Source organism: Salvelinus sp. IW2-2015, linkage group LG9 (assembly GCF_002910315.2).
Source record: "Salvelinus sp. IW2-2015 linkage group LG9, ASM291031v2, whole genome shotgun sequence".
NCBI lineage: Eukaryota > Metazoa > Chordata > Actinopteri > Salmoniformes > Salmonidae > Salvelinus > Salvelinus sp. IW2-2015.
The window spans coordinates 25386810-25409787 of NC_036849.1; the positions used below are offsets into that span (position 1 = coordinate 25386810).

At 44.9% G+C, this 22978-nt stretch overlaps 1 long non-coding RNA gene and 1 pseudogene across 1 annotated transcript; one reads left to right on the forward strand and one right to left on the reverse strand.

Moving 5' to 3' along the window:
• Positions 1 to 591: 591 nt before the first annotated feature.
• Positions 592 to 22978, reverse strand: part of LOC139028214 (RNA polymerase II-associated protein 1-like) — a 28537-nt pseudogene continuing 6150 nt past the window's right edge.
• Positions 7532 to 8676, forward strand: LOC139028243 (uncharacterized). The gene is made up of 3 exons (XR_011480434.1): positions 7532 to 7893; positions 7984 to 8583; positions 8662 to 8676. It is a non-coding gene; the product is annotated as an uncharacterized lncRNA (long non-coding RNA).

Genomic DNA, 22978 nt, shown 5'->3' on the forward strand with positions numbered 1-22978 from the left:
AGGCTGTATCACAACCGGACGTGATTGGGAGTCCCATAGGGCAGCGCACAATTGGCCCAGCATGCCTAGTTCAATAAAGGTTAAATAAAAGATAGACAAATAAGAGAAAAGGACAGAAGGAAACCTTTTCATATCTTATGGAACAGGCAAGTGGTCTTTGAAACCAAACTTTTATCTATACTAGCACAGCGGGGAAGAGACTAACATCACTTTGTTTGACATTCCTTATGGGCACTTTACAAATTAGATTTTAGACAGGCACTAGTTAAGTAGCTTCAATGGAAAAGTAACAGGGGCCACACTGGTAAAAGTTTGTGGGATTTTACATTAAGCATTATTTAAATTGGAGTGTAAGTGTTTCATTGTTTTTTGGGCTGATATGACATTTAAGTAGAACAGGAGCCAGCTTAATTATCATCCCATTTTCAGTGACATAATTACATCATTTGAACCTAGTTTTGATTTGCAAAAAGCCACATTGAACATGACATGCTCTGCTGTGGCAGCGGACCAAAACCATTACTGCGTATTCATCTGTAAGTAGATCAATTTTTATTTTAAGTGTTCATCAAATGCTGAATGACAACGAAGATTAAAGACAAATGTAATACTCCAACAGTGCTGAAGTTACATAAACATACTAAAGGAGCTTAACTGATTATTTTGACAGACACATCCAGGCCCTTTTACAGCATGTCTTTATCCTCGCTCAGTGTTTTCAGTAAACCCTCCTGGAGCTTGTACCCTTGGCATGACCACAGAGCTCAAATGAAAACCATGATTTGCCCCCCTAATCACTGTCCTCATTCCCCCTTGCTTTCACTAACCTCCTGGGTCCCTAGAACACTCTCCAGTCTGCATTGCCAGATGGGAGGCAGATGATCGTCAGTGATGAAGCCCAGCTCAAAGACTTTCTGGGGCAGACTGAACAGCAGCAGGTGGCTCCTCAACACCTAATCTGGACAGGACAGATGTTAGGAAAGACCCTCAGCGGAGAGGGGAGGAGTGGCAGGAGGATAAGAAGGCCCAGGGGAAGGTGAGAGGAGTGAAGAGCTGGAAGGCCCAGGGGAAGGAGAGTGAGTACGAGTGTGTACCTCATCAGTCAGGTAGTAGTGAGTCTTCCTCAGGAAGCTGCGACGTGCTGTTTCAACCTACTGGAGAAGGGGGGAGAAAGCCTTTCAGAGGGGCGTACAAAAGAGTTCATATCCAAAGTACAGAGCGATTCTCAATTACCCTCAAATTGCCTAGCCCTGTTGAGCAGTATGACATTTCTAGGAACTGCAATGCAACACAGTCCAGTCAATTGTCATCGTGGGTCTGAGGTCGCCGTCATCAGCGCACGGAAGTAGAGTATCAGTGGGAGAGAATCCACCGGGGGCGACGTGAACCTCTCCATAGGAATGGCCAGCTAGGAGGAACACAGAGAGGGGTTCATTTAGCCTATCTTTATGTCACATGATTTAGATACTGTCAAATCGCACAATTTTGCAGAAAGTGACAAGAACCCCAGTGCTCTATCTACTGGCCGTTTACACAGAAATGTACCCTGTACTCTCAATTACAACTTTCAATRCAGCATGTTAACCAGCCTCCCTCTCACCTGTTCCAGTGTTACCCCCAGGGAGCGCAGCAGGCCCACATGCTCCCTAAACACAGSCAACTTCATGGTGGCATTGAAGCGCCTCTGCTGAAGTAGTCAAACAGGGGGACCCCGACTGACCCCGACTCAAACTGTCCAACCAGGGCAGAATAGAGGTCATTGAAGGAGTCCAGGCCTGGAGGAGGGGAGTTGAGGTCCAGAGCCCAGGTCAGCCTCTAGACAGGCCTCTCCAGGAAGAAATTAATGGAGCACAGGAAGATACAAGCCAGACGGGCCAGCTTGGCTACAGGCAGCACCACCCTGAGTAACTCCTCCCTCCAGACCTCCAGCAGCAGCAGCCACTGTAGGCAGTGTGTGACCGACTGCACTTCCCCTGCGGGGAGCAACTCCACCTGCAGGCCCCCTTCGTCCAGTGTCTCTGCCCGCTCGTACAGGCTGACGAGTGGCAGGAAGAACCAATCGGACAGGATGGGGGGGCCGGAGAGTTCTGGGAGGAGCTGGGTATTGAGCCAGGGAGTTCGGCCCAGGTGGTGGTCCCTGGAGGAGAGGACAGAAGGCTCATGTGGGCCAGGTGAGAGAGGTAGCAGCCCCGGACAGAGGGCAGCTGGACACAGGCTTCCCTTAGCAAAGGACCCAGGGTCTGGGGGGAGGGGAGGAGCTATACAGCACTGAGTTCACATAAAATAGAGCCTTTATAAGAAGACTAAGGCTGGTTGGCTGTGGCATCAGAGGAATTCCAGCTATAGAGCAGTGATCTAACTGAAAGTGAAAAGGACAGGAGTTAGATCCAGAGGATACTATTCGGTGCAACCTGGATATAATATACAATGGCTTAGCATGACATGTTTAATATCAGGTTAGAAACTGTACTGAACAAAAATATAAAACACAACATGCAACAATTTCAAAGCTTTTACTGAGTTACAGTTCAAAAAAGGAAATCCGTTGATTGAAATAAATTAGGCCCTAATCTATAGATTTCACATGACTGGGCATAGGCACACCCATTTCCCATCCTGAGAAAAACCTATTAACTTTGTGTGACTTGAGATGAAAGCCCCCAGCCCTTGCCCATGAGCTTTTGAAAACCTGCTTCACATGTATTTCTAATGAAGCCTAGATGTAGACAACGGCAATGCAAAAAACAAATAAAACTGAATGTGAGAAGAGCAATTGTGGTGCTTAACAGACCAGATGCTGTATAAAATGTAAACCATGCTTGCATCTGGTGGTGCACAATGTCCACGGCAGCACACTGCTGCAATAAACTACATAGATTAACAATGAACCAACAAGATGATATATTCTGAGTTGTGCCAACATTACACATTTTGGCTTGGGGTAATGCATCTCAAACCACCCTGGCTCTCAACAATTCCTCTTCTGGGCCTGCACCTCGACACATCCAATATTTCATAGCACAGGAATTCCYGAGTTTTAAGTTCTGTTTTATGAAAGTTCAATGGAGGAGAACTCCTTTTAGGTTGGCCATGTTGGTTTGGGAAAGAACACCATGTACATTTAGCCAGGAGCATTCCAAATCACATAGACAAGGCRCGTGAGAGAATTCTCTTTCAACAGTGAGAACCTGGAAGCATTGAGTACAAACAGCTCAGTCAAATATTGTGAAGATTATTATGGTACACTATCTGTATGTGATATATTTAACAGGGAAATGCCAAGTATCCCAACAAGTGAAGACTTCACAGATGCACATACATGTACAGATTCACTACTTAACAAAGCCACCTGTCTGAGGAACAAAGTGACTGAAGGACTAGATGAGCCTACTGTATAGGGAGATGAGACAGCCTGGCCCTGAATAACTCTATATGATGATGCTATATAGCCTAAGACTAGGGCTGTCAGCTGGTTATTATCATGCAACTGACTGCCGGTCCATTAATTAACATAAAGACCTTTAGCATCTCCAAGAAATCCATTTAATTTACACCATCACAATAAATCCATGATTTATTTTATGCAGGTCTAAAAGAAACATTATGTGAAGAAAATGTATTTCAGAATGTCACGCCTACTACTGCTCCCTCTGGGGGAGGGTGTCACTGGTCTGCTAACACCGGCCCTGGACACTATATTAGGCACACTTGTTCCCCATCATTAGCACACCTGATAATCATTTTCTCCTTGATTACTCCACCTTTATTTAGCCCTCAGTTGACATCAGTCATTAGGTAGTATTATTTTATCTCACGTTCAGTATTCTTCTCATGTTTCTTCATCTGTATCTGTTCATTATTAAACTCACCTTCTGCACCTGCTTCCTGACGTACACTTACACAGAAGAACAGAATGAATGGCCTATTGTATGTGCCACACCATAGGCTGTAGTAGGCGTATTACTTTGCACACAAGATATGCTTATAAGTACTGTGCCATTACATGATTTTATAGTAAGAAGAATATAATTGAGCTTTGCTGAATAAAATAGAAAGGATATGTTTTCCATTCCGGAGCGATATTTGCATGAAGTGGCGATGTTGAGCGTAAAKGTGGATATTTGAAACAGGTCCTTTACGCTAGATTTAGAGTTAATTGGCAACTATAGTTAATMATACAAATCTTAGAATGTCTTAGAAATGAAAACAAATATGGGCAGGATAATGCAACTATATATGCTAATAATGATTTGAGAAAGTCACAAAAAAGCTTGCGCTCTGTTCCTTGACTCAGGCTGCTCACACTGTTCTCTCAAAGTGATCATATTTTTCACACATAAGATTATTCTCAAAGTAATCTTGTCTGTACTAATATGTCAAATTTGCATCGATTTAGAATGGCCCGTTATCAAATGTGCAGGAACAGGGGCAGGGGGAAAAATACAATCTGTATACACTCGAATAGCGAATGGAGGCTGCTTTCACTGAGTTTGTTTTTTAAACATGCCAGGTAGGCTACTCCGGTTTTCATAGCGGAGCATGTGCTTAATACTAGCAGCTGAGAAATAAATATAGTAGCAGCTGGGGTCCTCTTCTTAGTGACAAGCATCAAAACTCTGCTTTCAAACGGGATTGCAAGTAGAAATGTCTGGGCTTATAAGAACATCTTCACTCCAGGCGTCAACCAGTGTTTGAGGAGCATGCTCTCGCTGCGCAACAGGTGATACTTCTTCCAAGCTCTGTATGCCATGGGCTCTCCAACCCTGTTCCTGCAGCTACCCAGTGAAATCTGTTTGAGAACATAGATAGAAACATATTTTCCCAACGAAACAGATTTAATTAAACTGTTGACAGCCCCTTTCTCTGCGAGCTTGAGAAAGGAATGGAMGAGAGAGGGGTCATGAGCAGATGAGCTCCTGCATTTTTCAGCATGTTTTTAAAATATAGATTTTGAGTTAGATAAACTTGGATTTTTTGGCAAGGACATATAAAGAATACTACCTTACACAACAAAACCTTCACTCCAAATCTAAACTCCAAACCTCCAAACTGACTTTGGACAAGATTATCTGGAAGGATTCCTACTACCTAAGCTATACAGCAAATGCTCTAGCAAACAAACAGAAACCTGAAAACACCCTCCAACCTGTCAGCCACTCTGATAGTCCCCCTTACAACCCCCCCACACTCACTGAGAACATACACAATCCACAGACTGTACTCCTTATGGACTCAAACAGGAAATATATACAAGAAAATAAACATTTTCCCAAACACATGTCTAAACTTTGGTGTCCAAACACTCAGCTCACCTTAGACCTTCTGTCCTAGGACCAACTAGGGTCACCCAGCCACATAATAATACACACAGTCACAAACAACCTGACAACACAGCAGGAAAGGGTGGCCACAGCACTCAAGGGAGTGATTGAAAAAGCTTCTACCCTGCTACCACGAAAAGACTTCCACCCTGCTACCATACAGCGGGTAAACGCAAGTATTTCCTGTGACTGTGCCTCAAAACCAAATGTATACCTGGCCCACCACTCCACCCTGGACTTGAACAGTCTTTACGACCAGGTCCACCTATACAAGGCAGCAGTGCCCCACCTTTGCTCGGACCCGAAAGGACACCGCCCGCAACCGCTGATGCAACACTTCACACAGGAGCAACAGATCAATAGACACCCCACCCAGACCAGCAAGACACTCTCCCAGACCTGCAGGACCCACCCGGACCTACACATACAGAACTTACACCGAGAGGACCTACATCCAGACAACACCCCCACCGCAACCAATCAACTCCCCCCCCCCTTCCAAAATCAAGAATGCCCACACGCCATTTAGGCCCCCTCAGATCAGACAAATACCCCACTCCTGCAAAGAAGGTCTCAACATGAAAGTCACACATGAAAGTCACACAGAAGATAAACAGGCCCACCCCCACTCTTACAGTACACTAGCCCAAGTCAATGGCATGTACCAGATGCTCAGCTCACACTTACTGGTCTGAGGCCAGTCTTCACAACCTTGCTTGCACATGCTTTTTCAGTGCTGCCCACAAATTTTCTATGGGATTGAGGTCAAGGCTTTGTGATGGCCACTCCAATACCTTGACTTTGTTGTCCTTAAGCCATTTTGCCACAACTTTGGAAGTATGCTTGGGGTCATTGTCCATTTGGAAGACCCATTTGCGACCAAGCTTTAACTTTCTGACTGATGTCTTGAGATGTTGCCTCAATATATCCACATCATTTTCCTGCCTCATAATGGCATCTATTTTGTGAAGTGCACCATTCCCTTCTGCAGCAAAGCGCCCCCATAACATGATGCTGCCACCCCTGTGCTTCACAGTTGGGATGGTGTTCTTCGGCTTACAAGTCTCCCCCTTTTTCATCCAAACATAACGATGGTCATTATGGCAAAACAGTTCTATTTTTGTTTCATCAGACCAGAGGACATTTCTCCAAAAAGTAAAATTTTTGTCCCCATGTGCAGTTGCAAACCATAGTCTAGCTTTTTTAATGGCGGTTTTGGAGCAGTGGCTTCTTCCTTGCTGAGCAGCCTTTCAGGTTACGTCGATATAGGACTTGTTTTACTGTGGGTATCGTTACGCACGCCTCTTGGAGGGGGGAACGCAACACCCTGCTACACTCAACTACCCGTGGAGTGAAAGAGGTATGTGACTGCAGGTGCGGGTAAGGATGACAGAGGCAGAATATATTACCGTTTACAGGGAATTTATTTCCTTCACACGGTAATTTGGGGAAAAGGAGCTGGATGGAACCAAAGCAAATTAAGTAAAATTTACACAGCCCCCGCTCCTACCTTACCTACCCACAACTCACCTACCTGGCACCACCTGGCGCACTAACCAAAATACAGGGGATYGTCCGGCCAGGGGCCTGTTGCACAAAAGTAGAATTAAGACATCCGGGATAAATGACTCAGCTGAGCTCAATGAAGCCAAAACATGTGCGTCCAGGCTTAATTGGTTGCACAAAGACCAAGCCAGGATGAGCAGACACGGATTCATTAAGCCAGGTGAAACCAATCCTGGATAGGTGCGCGCTCACGGCTCACTCAAATAGACCCCGCCACAGATCACAGATTAACTGATTTACCATGGCAACTAGAGCCGCGTACTTTTCCCCGTCGGAAGCACAAATCCTCATGGAGGCATACGAGGAGGTAAAAGATATACTTAAGAAAGAAGGCAACACCGCACAGTGATAAAGCAAAGAGAAAAAGCGTGGCAAAGTATTGCAGAGCGCTGAATGCGTGTAGTGCACAATTACACACTCACCGCTCCGCTGAAACATCACAATTACAATTCAAATATTTAATTCACATCTCCAAAAATGCAGTTGTACTGTAATTATGAAACGGTTAAATTTTTAATTGAATGCACTGCAGATATGAGTGAAATTGTGTAAAGTAACTCCATCACACTGTATAAAGCTATGATAAATTTTTTGATATTTTTACTGAAAACAAGACAAAATACCAAGTAATTTTTGCAGTGTGACTCCATTAAATGTGTGTGTGTGTGTGTGTAGATTAAACATGAACGGGCCAAAACGGACATGGCAGCAGGTCAAAATCAAATACAAGAACATTCTGCAGAATGGTATGGTCCCTGACTAATATTTAACAAAGCACAAGCATATATTGTACCCAGAAGTGCCTGCTCACACATTGTCTGTACTGTTTTAGCAGTAAAAAAGAATACCCACAGACAAGGCACGGGTGGTGGGTCACCAAAGGCTGACCTTACCCCAGCAGAGGACATGGCCTTGGAGCTAAATAAAGGCAGGCCCGTTAGAGGGGATCCCTGGGGGAAAGAGACAAGCATAGGTTCCTCCCAAGATGCCACCCGCTTCATTCAAGGTATGTCCTTCCATCTCTACATGGGATACAACCACATTCATATTGAATCAATTTGGACTGTCTGACTTTGGTTTACCTATTGCCTTGCAGTGTCTGGCAGCACTGTGTTCCTGTTAGAGCCACCAGCACAAGCACCAGACGATGCTGATCCAGTGAGTACTCCATCAAAGGCATACTGTAGGCCTGGCATGTCTTGTCTACTAGCTTCAATATGAATCCGATTAAATGTGATAGGGTGAAGGCCCAGTGCAGCAGCAACAGCACATGATGGAGACGATGATGAGGAGGAGACCATCTCTCTGGATTCCAGAAGGCATGAGGTATCATGTTAAGACTGTGAAAGTACTATTTACTCTACAATGGTGAGGAGTCCTCATCAAAATCAAAAAATCTAATTTCTTTTACAGGACCCAGATGCTATACAGTGGGAAAACCAGCCTGGCAACATAGTGCGTATTAATAAAAGGACACCACATCCTGCCAAATTCCAGCTGCGCTAATTGTATTGTGTTCACAGAGCTCACAAGCTATCAGAAAGTTGTATGGCAACCACCTCCGGCGCAAAATAGAACTGGCAGACATAGACATTCAGTACAAGAAGAAAAAGATGGAAAATCTTGCACTGGAGTCCGAAATAAAAAAGAGGACAATTAGGAAACTGGACCTTGAAATAAAAAACTTGAGAGGGAGGTGAGATATGCCTTCAATGTACACTGTATGCTAACTGTAACACAAATGTATTAATCATTATTTTTCTTTTCCTCCCAGCTCCAAGAAGATGACACAGCTCAAAATAAAAATTAAGGTATATTCTCGTAAAGTCAAGTGAGCCATGACATATGAGCTCTTATTGTGAGCACACAGGACGGTGGCATCTTTCTAAGTTTTTTTTTATTCCAGCAATCAGTACAACCAAGTCATCGTTATAAGGCATGCGCCTCTTTTGCCCACCCCCCAGCACCAGGTGTGGCCACTAGCCTATATGAAGGCCCAAAATTGTGTGTTCTTTTCTGCTCTGACAATGGCATGCCCATTCGTGCGAGATGTGGTGGATGAAGAAGCACTTGTGCTGAGGAGAGCCTTCAGGCGAGAAAGGGTCTTCAGGGACCGGTTGGACCCACTGGCCTTCCCTGATGACCATCTATATGAAGATACAGGTTTTCTGCAGATGGCATCAGGTATCTATGCAGACTACTGGGTCCCAGGATTAAGCACCGCACTGCACGGAGCCATGCACTGAGTGTGGAGCAAATGGTTTGTGTGGCCTTGCGCTTTTTTGCTAGTGGAGCCTTCCTGTACTCAGTGGGGATGCAGAACAGCTGAACAAGGCCCAATTTGCCGCACAATAAGGAGTGTGTGTCTGGCTATCAAAGCATTAGCAGATTGTCTTCATCTCCTTCCCTGGCCACAGAAGCTCTGTGACATCAAGAGGAGTTCTATAGGATTGCAGTAAGAGGATCTACAAATTACAGAGACAACTGTTACACATAGTAGGATACTCATTACTTGTGTGACAGGTTTCCCAATGTAATTGGTGCAGTGGACTGACACACATAAGGATAAAAGCCCTCAGGTGCCCATGAGGCCGATTTTGTGAATAGGAAATCCTTTCACAGCATTAATGTTCAGGTGAACATAACTTTTTGATATTGTCCATTGACGAACACTCTGCATTGCCAGTGATGTGCATTGATTGGTGTAATATTCCTCATCTTATGATTCGAATGGTCTGCAATGCTGACTGTGTGGATCAGCAATGTTGTGGCAAAATGGCTGGCTCAGTCCTGACTCCAGAATCTTTCGGGCCTCTGAAATCTATCAGTGCCTATCACAAGGTAGCCACACAACCCCTATTTATAACTCATATGGCTGTGTTCAAGAATATCACTGTGTTTATGAGGTAGTAATGATGAGATTTTTTGTGTTGACAGGTGATTCTCTGGTGTGTTGCTGGGAGACAGGGTATGGCTGCCAGCCTTTCCTCCTGACACCTTTCACAGACCCCCAGGAAGCACAGCAGCCTACAACCATGCCCATGCCAGGACCAGGGCCAGAGTTGAAATGACCTTTGGCCTCCTGAAGGCACGCTTTCACTGCCTTCACAAATTAAGGGTCAGCCCTGTTAGGGCATGTGATATTACTGTGGCTTGTGCTGTCTCCACAATGTGGCCTGCCTGAGGAAGGAGAGGCCCCCAGAGTGCCACCAGCCATGGACTGGGACAATCCGGCAATCTTCCCTGATGACGACAGTGGTCGGCTGCTGAGGGACCAATATTGTGTGATTATTTTAGTTAGTATGTGTGCTTTCAATTTTGGTTAAAATAGTCCTGCGGTGGCAGAGGAATTTGGGTTTTTTTGGGTTCGTTTTTTGACGATTTGGCCTCTTATGATGTTTGTGCGGTATACTGTGTGTAATCCAAGGCTGCAGGGAGGCTACTGCATCCTTCATTTGTCTGTTCAGTTGATGTGTATGGATTTGTCCTGCATTTATTTTAGTGTGCAGACATGCAGGGTGTGTTATATACAGACCTTTGAATGTGTATGTATCATTTTGTATAATATGCTTGGATTCTGTGCTTTCCATCTTGTAGAGTCACTGTGACTTCAGTTTCGAAAGGAGCTGATGGTTTACCTGCTTTGTTTTGTCCTTATTCAATAAAGGAACATAATGTTACACATTGTGTTTTTATATTCATATGGAATGTGTATTTGTTTATATGACAGAGTACTAGGGCCACACTGAAGAAAAAGGATAAAGTCATAATTTATGAGGCTGGTTCTTTCTGCAGAAAAGCTACTATTGTTTTTACAGTTTTGATACTTATGACAATGTGATACTTAATATTCTGGCACTCACATGTTTTTGTTTATGAAACCATACTGAAGTACAATTTCACGAAATGCCCCACATCTGTCATTTTAACAACTGTTCCTTTAAAACAACTGGTTACAATATTATGACTTGTGTTTTTTTCCCCTCTGTGGCCCTAATATTCTATTCATTTTATATATATAGCCTTATAGTCTATGGGAAACTGTAAATTATCTAATGATAGCAACATCATCTAAAAATCATTTTTTCTCCAAAATCATTGAAATTAATGATCACAAACGTATAAAGTAATTAACAGTGGGTCTAGTTATATGTGATAACAATGTATAGTGAGCAGTGAAATAACTATTGGTTTCCATTTGTGGTGACTGCTGACTGACATTAGGGATGAGATTAAATAGATCCTGGAATTTAGCCTGGTCTGGAGCAGGCTAGCTCCACAGAATAAATCTCCATGGTAATTTATACCATAACATATCCTCCTGCCCCCTATCCATCTTTAGTGCAACCGGATTACGGATCAATTGAGCCAGGATCACCAAGATATCCTGGCTTAATCCCTTATCCTAGTTTTGTGCAACAGGCCCCTGGTCTTACCTAGTGTGCATAGACATAGTACATACTACGGGTATATGTCTGCCCGCAGGCCTCTTGCCTAAGCACTCCCAAGGTGCCTTCCCCTTCCCCCCTGGAAACAAATGAAACAGAATAATACAAACTTAAAGTGAACAATACCAAGAAGCTCTCTCTTCATAACAAAGGAACTCTGGATTTTGAAGCTGCAGAAGGAGTCGGTAATTGAAAACAGCTGTTCTCCTGATGAGAGGGCAGGGTCAGAGCTCTAATCATCAATGGGGCTGACCAATCAGCTGCTTTGGACTTCAGGAAGCCATCCTGAAACATACGCATACAAACAAACCCACAACACAGAAACTGGGGAACGTAACAATATAGATACTTCTGTACCTGTTTCCTCCAGCAACTTCACAAGGTCCTTTGCTGTTGTTCTGGGATTGATTTGCACTTTTAGCACCAAAGTACATTCATCTCCAGGAGACAGAACGCGTCTCCTTCCTGAGCGGTATGACGGCTGCGTGGTCCCATGGTGTTTATACTTGTGTTTTGATTGTGTTCTCAGCAGCAACATCAACTGTCAGYAAAGGTGCCTACAATTGAAACGGGGTGGAATACCATGGAATCGTCAGGTGAKGAAGAGGTCAATTATGAGAAACTAGGAGCCCGACCAAGGGGCCAAACACAACCAGAACCACTTGAGCTACCGGTTGAACCAGCAGATACAGCCATAAAAGACCAGCTGACTGAAGGAGCAGTTGGGGGACCAGAGGAGGGACGAAGACCTCAAGCAGGAGTTCCGTATCCTACGCCAATCTATCCTTACAGCTCCTCACCAAGCAAAACTCGTAAGTGAGAGCAGAGCCCAAGATTGGGTCTGCCAACACCAGGACGACAAATGCTCGACGCAGCAGCGACTTCAACTCCACAGCAGGATCCCCAAGCAGTGATGAGGCCAGCCCCAGCATCAGGAGACCAGTCCAGCATTCCTGAGGGAGGAGCCAAAGATGCCCTTATACCAGCAGGGGGGGGGGGGGGACATTGAAAACTACCTGCTTAGGTTTGAGTGAATGGCCAAGATGGCCAGAGGTAGAGTGGGCCTGCAGGCTTGTCCCTGCAGGCTTGTCCCATTGCTCACGGGCAAGGCCTCAGAGGCTTACACGGCAATGGATGAGCGGTTGTCCAACGTCTACAAGGGCTTAAAGGAAGCGCTGCTGGTGAAGTTCGACATCTCCACGGAGACCTACCGTCAATGCTTCAGAGCTGCATCAATGCCATCGGGTGAGTTGCCAATAGAGACGTACCACCGTCTCAAGGGCTTCTACCGACAATGGGTTCGACCGGAGGAGAAGACACAGGACGAGATCGGTGAGGTCATCATCCTTGAGCAGCTTCTACAAGTTCTACCACACGACATTCGAACCTGGGTCTAAGAGCACGAGCCCAAAGATGGGCTTATGGCGGCCAAGCTTGCACTCCAGTAACTTAATGCACGTAAAGGGGGCCCACCACGACCTGCAGCACCCGCTCCAAGGAGTTTCAGAGACACAAGGGACATCAGTGACGACAGAGATGGTGGAGTTAACTCTGGGGGATATGTGTCTGGGAGGAGGGAGATAAGGGATCACGCAGTTCGCTCTGATGGGAGGGGTCTGACCTGTTTTTACTGCCGGCAGCAGGAGCACAAAGCTTCAATGTGTCCACTACGTAAATCCAAGCTCTCAGGTTACTGTTATGTGACCAGAGAGGGGGATGGTGTTCAGAATAGACAGAGTGGGGAAGGGTCAGTCTTGGTACCTGTAAAAGTGAATGGTAAAAGTCTTACTTCAATGATTGACACCGGCAGTCCCCTGTCGTTGATCAGACAATTAATGTACCTGTTAATGGCATTGATTACGTTCACCAGACACTGATCCAATGCGTCCACGGTGATCAGTCGCAGCAGCCCACAGCTGAGCTCACAGTTCAAGTTCAGGGTTTGAAATACCTCCTCAAAGTTGGGGTAATGGAGAAGCTACCTTTCTGAGATGATTTTGGGGAGGCATGTGCATGTACTCTCTGATCTGTTGGGAAGTGTGGGGGTCAGCTATATGACCAGTCAGTTTACCAGTCTGATGTTCATGTGTCATACTCAGTTGTCACTCGTGCCCAGGCCAAAGCTGGTTTACAACCTCTGCCTGACTGATAGTCTGTGCGAGGGGGGAAACAAAGGGCCCAGAAAGTCACACCGCCAACGGCGTCTTGAGAAGTATGTGGGGACCCCTGTACCCGTTGCTGATGTGTCTGGGTTAGAGGTGCAATGGGATGTTCCACAAAATTTTGCTACACTGTAGAAGTCTGGCCCAACCTTGACATGTTTGTTTGACAAAGCCTTAGCTGGYGACAGCCAATCTTCATGTGGGGGGATTTACACAGTAGACAACCACATACTCTACCTTGGGTCAGAAGCAGATAGCAGGAAGTTAGTGGTGTGATCTACATGTAGACCACTTGTTCTCAACCTTGTACATACAGTCCCATGGGCAGGCCATCTAGGGCAACATATGACCTATCTTAGGCTAGGCTCCTGTTTCTTTTGGCCCTCCATGTATACTGATGTACAAACATACTGAAAAACATGCACCACATGCCAGAAAACCAGTGCTGTCCGTAGGTCTGACTGGGCTCCTCTCTGTTCACTGCCAGTGATCTCTACCCCATTCATGAGAATTGCAGTGGACATTGTTGGACCCTTGGAGAAGAGTAGCGCAGGTTACGAGTATATACTGGTGATCTGTGACTATGCCACCCGGTTCCCAGAAGCCTTCCCACTCTGTTCCATAACCACTCCAAAAATAATCAGTGCTCTTGTTCAGCTCTTCTCTCGTGTAGGAATCCCAGATGGAATCCTGATGGACCAAGGGACAAACTTCACCTTGTGACTGATGGTTCAACTCCACCAACAGCTGGGCATTAAAGGCTTGAGTACCACTCCCTACCATCGCCAAACGGATGGGCTAGTAGAGAGGTTCAATTAAACGCTCAAGAACATGCTGAGGAAGTTTGTGGCCGACACTGGTAAAGACTGGGATAAGTGGTTACCCTTTCTGCTTTTTGCTTACAGGGAGGTGCCTCAGGCATTGACAGGTTTTTCACCATTTGAACTCCTCTATGTGTGGCCGGTGCAGGGACCACTGGACCTGCTGAAGAAGTGATGGGAAGGTCCCCCAGTAGCTACCTCGGGACAGGGGATTGTCCAGTACGTCCTCTAGATGCGAGACAGGCTGGAGTGGTACCGAGAGGAAGCTAGGGCAAACCTTCAGCAAGCCCAGAAGAGAGGGTATGACCAGCACGCTCGCCACAGAGAGTTTGAGCCAGGATAGAAAGTCCTGCTCCTCCTTCCCTCGTCTACCTGCAAGCTCCTTGGCAGTGGCAAGGGCCGTACCTAATCGGGAGGAAGATGGGCCCGGTGACCTATGGGGTGCTGCACCTGGACAAGGGTAAGGAGATGCAAACCTATCATGTTAACCTCCTCAAGGCCTGGGAGGAGAGAGAGGAACTCTCCAAGGGGAAGTCCTTTCTGGTCCGCAGAGTAGAAGAAGAGGATGAGTTGGAGGGGGGTCACAGAGGCATGGGAAAGATGAGCAGAGGTAATACTGGCTCACCTGGAAGAAGACAAGCAAGATGGGCTGAAGCAGCTGTTMGGCAAGTATCCGGCCCTCTTCAGTCAGAGGCCAGGAAGAACCAAAGTCCTGGAACACATCATCCGTTTGAAGCCTGACCAGAACCCTGTCCGCCAGCATCCTTACCGTGTGCCTGAGAGGCTGGTGGTAGCCCTCAAGGAAGAGCTCCACACCATAATAGAGATGGATGTTGTCGAACCATCTTCAAGTCAATGGAGCAGCCCCATTGTCATTGTCCCAAAGAAGGCTGGCTCTCTGCGGGTCTGTATGGACTTCCGTAAGGTGAATGCCATCTCCCAGTTTTATGCCTACCCCATGCCCTGAATTGACAACTTACTGGAGAGAATAGGTAGAGCTCATTACATCACCACATTGTATCTCTGCAAAGGGTACTGGCAGGTGCCCCTGGARGAACAATCCAAGGCCTACACTGCCTTCCAGACGCCAATGGGCCTGTTCCAGTTCAAGGTTATGCRGTTTGGCCTTCATGGGGCCCCTGCGACTTTCCAGAGGCTGATGGACAAGGTCCTCCTGGACTGTGACGATTGCTGTGCTGCTTACTTGGACGATGTGGTGATCTACAGCCACTCCTGGGAGGAGCACATACAGCATCTTAGCAGAGTCCTGGGGAAGATCCATGATGCAGGCCTCACGCTTAACCTCCTGAAGTGTGAGTGGGCAAAACAGGAGACAAAGTACCTGGGTTACCAGCTGGGTAAGGCTGAAGTTCGGCCTCGTGTGGAGTCCATCAGGAACAGCCCTCAACCCAGAACCAAGACACAGGTGAAGTCCTTCCTAGGTCTGGCAGGGTGGTACCGGAGATTCATTCCGCAGTTTGACCATCGCTGTCCCTCTGACCAACCTCACTTCAAAGGTGGCCAGCAACCCTGTGAAGTGGACTGAGGAGTGTGCGGAAGCTTTCATGATGCTGAAAAAACACCTGTGCTCATTCCCTGTTCTCCAGACCCCTGATTTTCATAAGCGGTTTCTCGTACAGGTGGACGCGTCGGCTGTGGGAATTGGAGCTGTACTGGCCCAAGGGGTGCCAGAAGAAGAGCTACCTGTGCTGTACCTGAGTCGGAAGATGTTGCCCAGGGAAACCAGGTATTCGACAATCGAGAAGGAGTGCCTGGCTATAAAGTGGGCACTAGATAGCCTCCGTTACTACCTTCTTGGGAGGGAATTTGACCTGCACACAGACCACAGAGCCCTGACCTGGATCCAGACCATGAAGGACCGGAATTCTCATGTGACCAGGTGGTATCTGGAGCTCCAGCCCTTCAGGTTCTGTGTCCGTCACAAGGCAGGAAAAGAAAACGTCACAGCAGACTACCTATCCCGGCTCCCGAACCTGGTTGCTTCAGGAGAGGAGGAAGGTAATGTGACGGAGAAGTACGTCACTGGCCGCGGGCGGGGTTTGGTACACTAACACACAAACATTCATCGCGCCTCCCTGCTCCGTTATCAGCTACGTTAATAACAATGTGGGTCGACACACAAGTTAACTTCTCTATCTTAGTACATACATTTCACACTTTATTCTTACCTCCCGCCAGTAACAGTTTATGGTATAAAGATTATACAGACAAGCGTTCATGTTCAATTTAAGCAACGTTTATTGTACTTATCAATGTTATGGATGAGCGCGTTGTTTGTTTGGTTCTGTTCCTCTCTCCATCTCTGTAGCTTCCGGGTATGCTGGGATAAGGACCCGAGCTACTGTAATCGGGCTGGGATAAGACCAGACGTACTGTAATCGGGCTGGGATAAGGACCAGAGCTACTGTAATAGGGCTGGGATAAGGACCGAGCTACTGTAATCGGGCTGGGATAAAGACCAGAGCTACTGTAATCGGGCTGGATAAGGACCAGAGCTACTGTAATCAGGCTGGATAAGGACCGAGCTACTAATCGGGCTGGATAAGGACCGAGCTACTGTAATCGGCTGGGATAAGACCCGAGCTACTGTAATCGGGCTGGGATAAGGACCCGAGCTACTGTAATCGGCTGGGATAGGACCGAGCTACTGTAATCGGGCTGGGAAAGGACCAGAGCTACTGTAATCGGGCTGGGATAAGGACCGAGCTACTGTAATCGGGCTGGGATAAGGACCCGAGCTACTGTAATCGGGCTGGGATAAGGACCCGAGCTACTGTAATCGGCTGGCTTTGTAGTGCCTGTCCGGATGGTGCGTCATGTGAATGGGCATATTGGAAGACTCCATGTCAGTAGGGATGGGATTTTGAAATGTTTATATTGGTATATTGTATCATGAGAAACTTGTTGCAATGTATATACAGTGGGGCAAAAAAGTATTTAGTCAGCCACCAATTGTGCAAGTTCTCCCACTTAAAAAGATGAGAGAGCCTGTAATTTTCATCATAGGTACACTTCAACTATGACAGACAAAATGAGGGAAGAAAATCCGGTGTGTTTGGGATAATTCTCATGCTGAAAGACCCAGCCACGTTTCATCTTCAATGTCCTTGCTGATGGAAGGAGGTTTTCACTCAAAATCTCACGATACATGGCCCCATTCATTCTTTCCTTTACACGGATCAGTCGTCCTGGTCCCTTTGCAGAAAAACAGCCCAAAGCATGATGTTTCCACCCCATGCTTCACAGTAGGTATGGTGTTCTTTGGATGCAACTCAGCATTCTTTGTCCTCCAAAACACGAGTTGAGTTTTTACCAAAAAGTTATTTTGGTTTCATCTGACCATATGACATTCTCCCAATCTTCTTCTGGATCATCCAAATGCTCTCTAGCAAACTTTAGACGGGCCTGGACATGTACTGGCTTAAGCAGGGGGACACGTCTGGCACTGCAGATTTGAGTCCCTGGCGGCGTAGTGTGTTACTGATGGTAGGCTTTGTTACTTTGTCCCAGCTCTCTGCAGGTCATTCACTAGGTCTCCCGTGTGGTTCTGGGATTTTTGCTCACCGTTCTGTGATCATTTTGACCCCACGGGGTGAGATCTTGCGTGGAGCCCCAGATCGAGAGAGATTATCAGTGTCTTGTATGTCTTCCATTTCCTAATAATTGCTCCCACAGTTGATTTCTTCAAACCAAGCTGCTTACCTATTGCAATTCAGTCTTCCCAGCCTGGTGCAGTCTACAATTTGTTTCTGGTGTCCTTTGACAGCTCTTTGGTCTTGGCCATAGTGGAGTTTGGAGTGTGACTGTTTGAGGTTGTGGACAGGTGTCTTTATACTGATAACAAGTTCAAACAGTGTCCATTAATACAGGTAACGAGTGGAGACAGAGGAGCCTCTTAAAGAAGAAGTTACAGGTCTGTGAGAGCCAGAAATCTTGCTTGTTTGTAGTTTCCACCATCATTTGCAAATAAATTCATAAAAAATCCTACAATGTGATTTTCTGGATTTTTTTTCTCATTTTGTCTGTCATAGTTGAAGTGTACCTATGATGAAAATTACAGGCCTCTCTCATCTTTTTAAGTGGAAGAACTTGCACAATTGGTGGCTGACTAAATACTTTTTTGCCCCACTGTAATTCAGTATGTTTAGCTGAGTGGAAAAGGTAGCTTTGATGAAGGTAATTGCTTAATTAAATAGTGCTGGGTATGTTCTGATGGGTGGGGCTTCCCCTACAAAAGCCTCTCTTTCAGTTCAAGGGTGGACCATTTTGGATTGAGCGGTTGATGGGGCAGCATTGTTTTTAGCTGTCCCATAATAGATACTTTGGATGGCAGTACTGTTGTTTTTCTTCTGGATTCACAATGTAAATAAACACCCTTGCACAGAAGTACTCCTCCATCTTTTTATTTGATAGAGGTTAGGTTTTTCAGTTTAGCCTTCTGGCCTAATCTACGTGACATCATTTTCTGGAATTTTCCAAACTGTTTAAAAGGCACAGTCAACTTAGTGTATGTAAACTTCCGACCCACTGGAATTGTGATACAGTGAATTATAAGTGAAATAATCTCTCTGTAAATAATTGTTGTAAAAATTACTTGTGTCGTGCACAAAGTAGATGTCCGAACCGACTTGCCAAAACTATAGTTTGTTAACAAGAAATTTGTGGAGAGGTTGAAAAACTAGTTTTAATGACTCCAACCTAAGTGTATGGAAACTTTCAACTGTACCTCGGCCTAAACATCAGCACCACAGGTAACTTCCACAAAGCTGAGAGACAAGGCAAGAAGGGCCTTCTATGCAATCAAAAGGAACATAAATTCGACAAACAAATTAGGATCTGGCTAAAAATACTTGGCTCAGTTATAGAACCCATTGCCCTTAATGGTTGTGAAGTCTGGGGTCTGCTCACCAACCAAGAATTCACAAAATGGGACGAACACCAAATTGAGAGACTACATGCAGAATTCTGCAAAAATATCCTCTGTGTACAACGTAAAACACTAAATAATGCATGCAGAGCAGAATTAGGCCGACACTCACTAATTATCACAATCCAGAAAAGAGCCGTTCAATTCTACAACCACCTAAAAGGAAGCAATTCCCAAACCAACCATAACAAAGCCAACACCTACAGAGAGATGAACTTGAACAAGAGTCCCCTAAGCAAGCTGGTCCTGGGGCTCTGTTCACAAACACAAACCCACTCCACAGAGCCCCAGGACAGCAACACAACTAGGCCCATCCAAATCAAGAGAAAACAAAAATATAATTACTTGACACATTAGAAAGAAGTAACAAAAACTTTTTGCAAACTAGAATGCTATTTGGCCCTAAACAGAGAGAATAACTGACCACCTTGACTGACCCAAACTTAAGGAAAGCTTTGACTATGTACAGACTCAGTGAGCATAGCCTTGCTATTGAGAAAGGCCGCCGTAGGCAGACATGGCTCTCAAGACAAGACAGGCTATGTGCACACTGCCCACAAAATGAGGTGGAAACTGAGCTGCACTTCCTAACCTCCTGCCAGATGTATGACCATATCACATATTTCCCTCGGATTACACAGATCCAGGAAGAATTCATAAACAAATCCAATTTTGATAAACTCCCATTTCTACTGGGTGAAATACCACAGTGTGCCATCACAGCAGCAAGATGTGACCTGTTGCCACAAGAAAAGGGCAACCAGTGAAGAACAAACACCATTGTAAATAGAACCTATTTTTATGCTTATTTATTTTCCCTTTTGTACTATTTGCACATTTGACATTTGAAAACTTTTGTGAATGTGTACTGTTAATTTGTATTGTTTATTTCACTTTTGTTTATTTTCTACTTCACTTGCTTTTTCAATGTAAACATATTTTCCCCATGCCAATAAAGCCCTTTAATTTGAATTGAAATGTAATTGAGAGGAGACGATGGAAACGCAAGGTGGTGAGATATTCTATAGCTAAAGGTAATGTCAACCTATTATGAAAATATAACGCATGCCCTATTACTWGGCTACTCAAAATCAAATGCACTAAAACTGTAGGCTCACTCGATAAGCCGCCCCGCAAATCAATGAACCAACAGCATCGCCTAGGCCTGCCTATATGTTCTCTCCCAGACTCATGGATAGAATGTTTGGAGCGTAGCATAAGGTAACCAGTACATCCAGTATGGATAATAATACAGTCCAGACTTAAAGGCTATTAATATAAGTTTTGGAGTAGAGGCTAGCTAGATAGACCAATTATGTACCCCAGACATCTTAAATCTGTTCATGTTTTCTGCCGTGCGTAATATGCGGTGGGCTATTAGGCTATGTATTGTATAATGGCGCAATCATTTTAACTCAGGTAATTGTTTCGGACTTGGGCTCATATATAGGCCTATGCGTAAGCATCAGCTCTAATATGTGTATAGGTGTTTTGAASTAATCATCACCTTAGAAAGTGCTGTCCATTTCGTTGTGTTTGGCCTGAAAATTCAAAAGGGACTCGCACATCCGAGCTAACTTTGTTGCAGGTTTTTTGTATTCATTTATTTTATTTAACTAGGCAAGTCAGTTAAGAACAAATTCTTATTTACAATGACGGCATAGCCCAGACGACGCTGGGCCAATTGTGCGTCGCCCTATGGGACTCTCAATCACGGCCGGATGTGATCCAGCCTGGTTAATGGTAACAATTGACTAACATGAGAAGAAAAGAAGAAACCCGTACACTGCTCTTGCCAGTATCACTGCTCTTTGTTAAGCTTACGCACCATCGTCAGAGCTTTTGTGTTTCTATGTCGACATTGCTCCATCCACATCCGTTCAATGCATCGAATGGGGTTGGAGTCGAGGGAAAATAAACATGTTACCAAATATAACAATGTGCATTTCATAAGTATTCTAATAAAGTGTGTACAAAAAACGTATTAAATACGTCTGTAAAACCACAATGAGGACATCGACCTATCAAGTAAGTTTTCATAAATCATTGGGTACAGTGCAAGAAAAAACGTAAAATTAGGCTGAAGTGGTGGCATTAGTTTATGTTCACATTTACAACATAACATGCACGGGCATTAGARCTTTTGGGAATAATGTCTGGAGGGTGAAAAACCAATAACATAATGTTTTGCTCACAGTATTATTTATATCACCTCCCCCTTTGACGTGTATGTTCATTAATTCTCTGTTTGATAGAACGAGAGGTTTTGCCTACATAACACAGCCCACATGAACATGTAATCATGTAGATAACATGGGTGGAGGAGCACGTAATCATTTAATTTATTTGGAACCGTTTTCCTGTATGTGGGTGGCAGAAATATTCACACTTCATCATAGTATACATGAGCGGTCCCAATTTCGCAACAAATTGGTCCATGCCAACTGCCAGGCACAAAAGAAAATGAGCCAGGACCTTTTACGCCCTCTTCCGAATAAAGGCATAGGATGCGCACAGTGCAACACTAACAAGTGGTAGGTTCTTATATTCAGCTGGAAAAGCTGGGTCCGATGATAAAACACGCCAGTGTTTCTTGACAGCATCTCCCACTTTGCGAGAGTTAAAAGTATATGTGGTGATGAACATTAGGGAGTGTTCTTTAGCTCTAGTGGTTCATTTTTGTAGTAGTTAATCTCTTGTTTTCCCTAATGCCAGTTTAAGAGCTTCATCCACACATTGTGGAGAGTAGCCTCTTATGAACCTATTGCGGATCTTCGCTGCTTTTTCTAGATAGTCCTTTGTGGAGTGGCATATACAGCGCTGTCGGAAAAACTGGCTTCTTGGAAGTCGTCTTTTTTAATGGCTCAGGGTGGAAGCTGTCTCCCTGTAATATACTTTTTCTGTACACAGTTGTAAACAGGGTTACATTTGTTTTCTCAATKCACATATCGAGGTAAAGAACACGTTGTCACATTCAATAGTGAATTTGAGATTAGGGTCAATGTCATTGAGTAATATCATAAAATCTGACAGCTCTTCTCCCGGTCCTCCCCATATACAAAACATTTCAATATATCGATACCACTTCAGGGTTTTATTCAATAACTAATTTTCATTGTTAACGAAACGTTCTTCAAATTGACCCACATAAAGGTTAGAATATCTTGGATCGATGTTCCATTCGTTTGGATGTAGTATTCATCATCAAACTTGAAGTAGTTATACTTCAAAACATAGAATAGAATAAAGTTTGTTGGTGGGTATTTGTTAGTATCTCGGTCTCTCAAGTAGTGAGCTTGGGCTGCCGCCCCCCGTGTGGGGAATGCTGGTATGTAGACTCGACATCTAATGTGACCAAACTACAGTCTTCTGTTAATCCCGTTATTTCTGAAGTCTTATTTATAAAGTCTATAGAGTCTTTCTCATATGATGGKAATGCTTGCACATGAGTTTTAATGAAAGAGTCTGCAACCACTGGTCTGCCTTGACAATTCCCTTATGTTTTAGGTTCATGTAACTTTGGCAAAATGTACAGGCATGGACATATGGCACATTTGCAGAAAAGGTATTCATATTCAGGTTTTGAGAAGGTTGTTAAATAGGGCTTGCTCCAGATGTGAGCTAATATCCCTTTAGAACACCTGTGTGGGATCAACACTCAGTTTTCTATAGAAGCCTTCATTACTGAGTTGTTTCTGAACCTCTCCCCCTT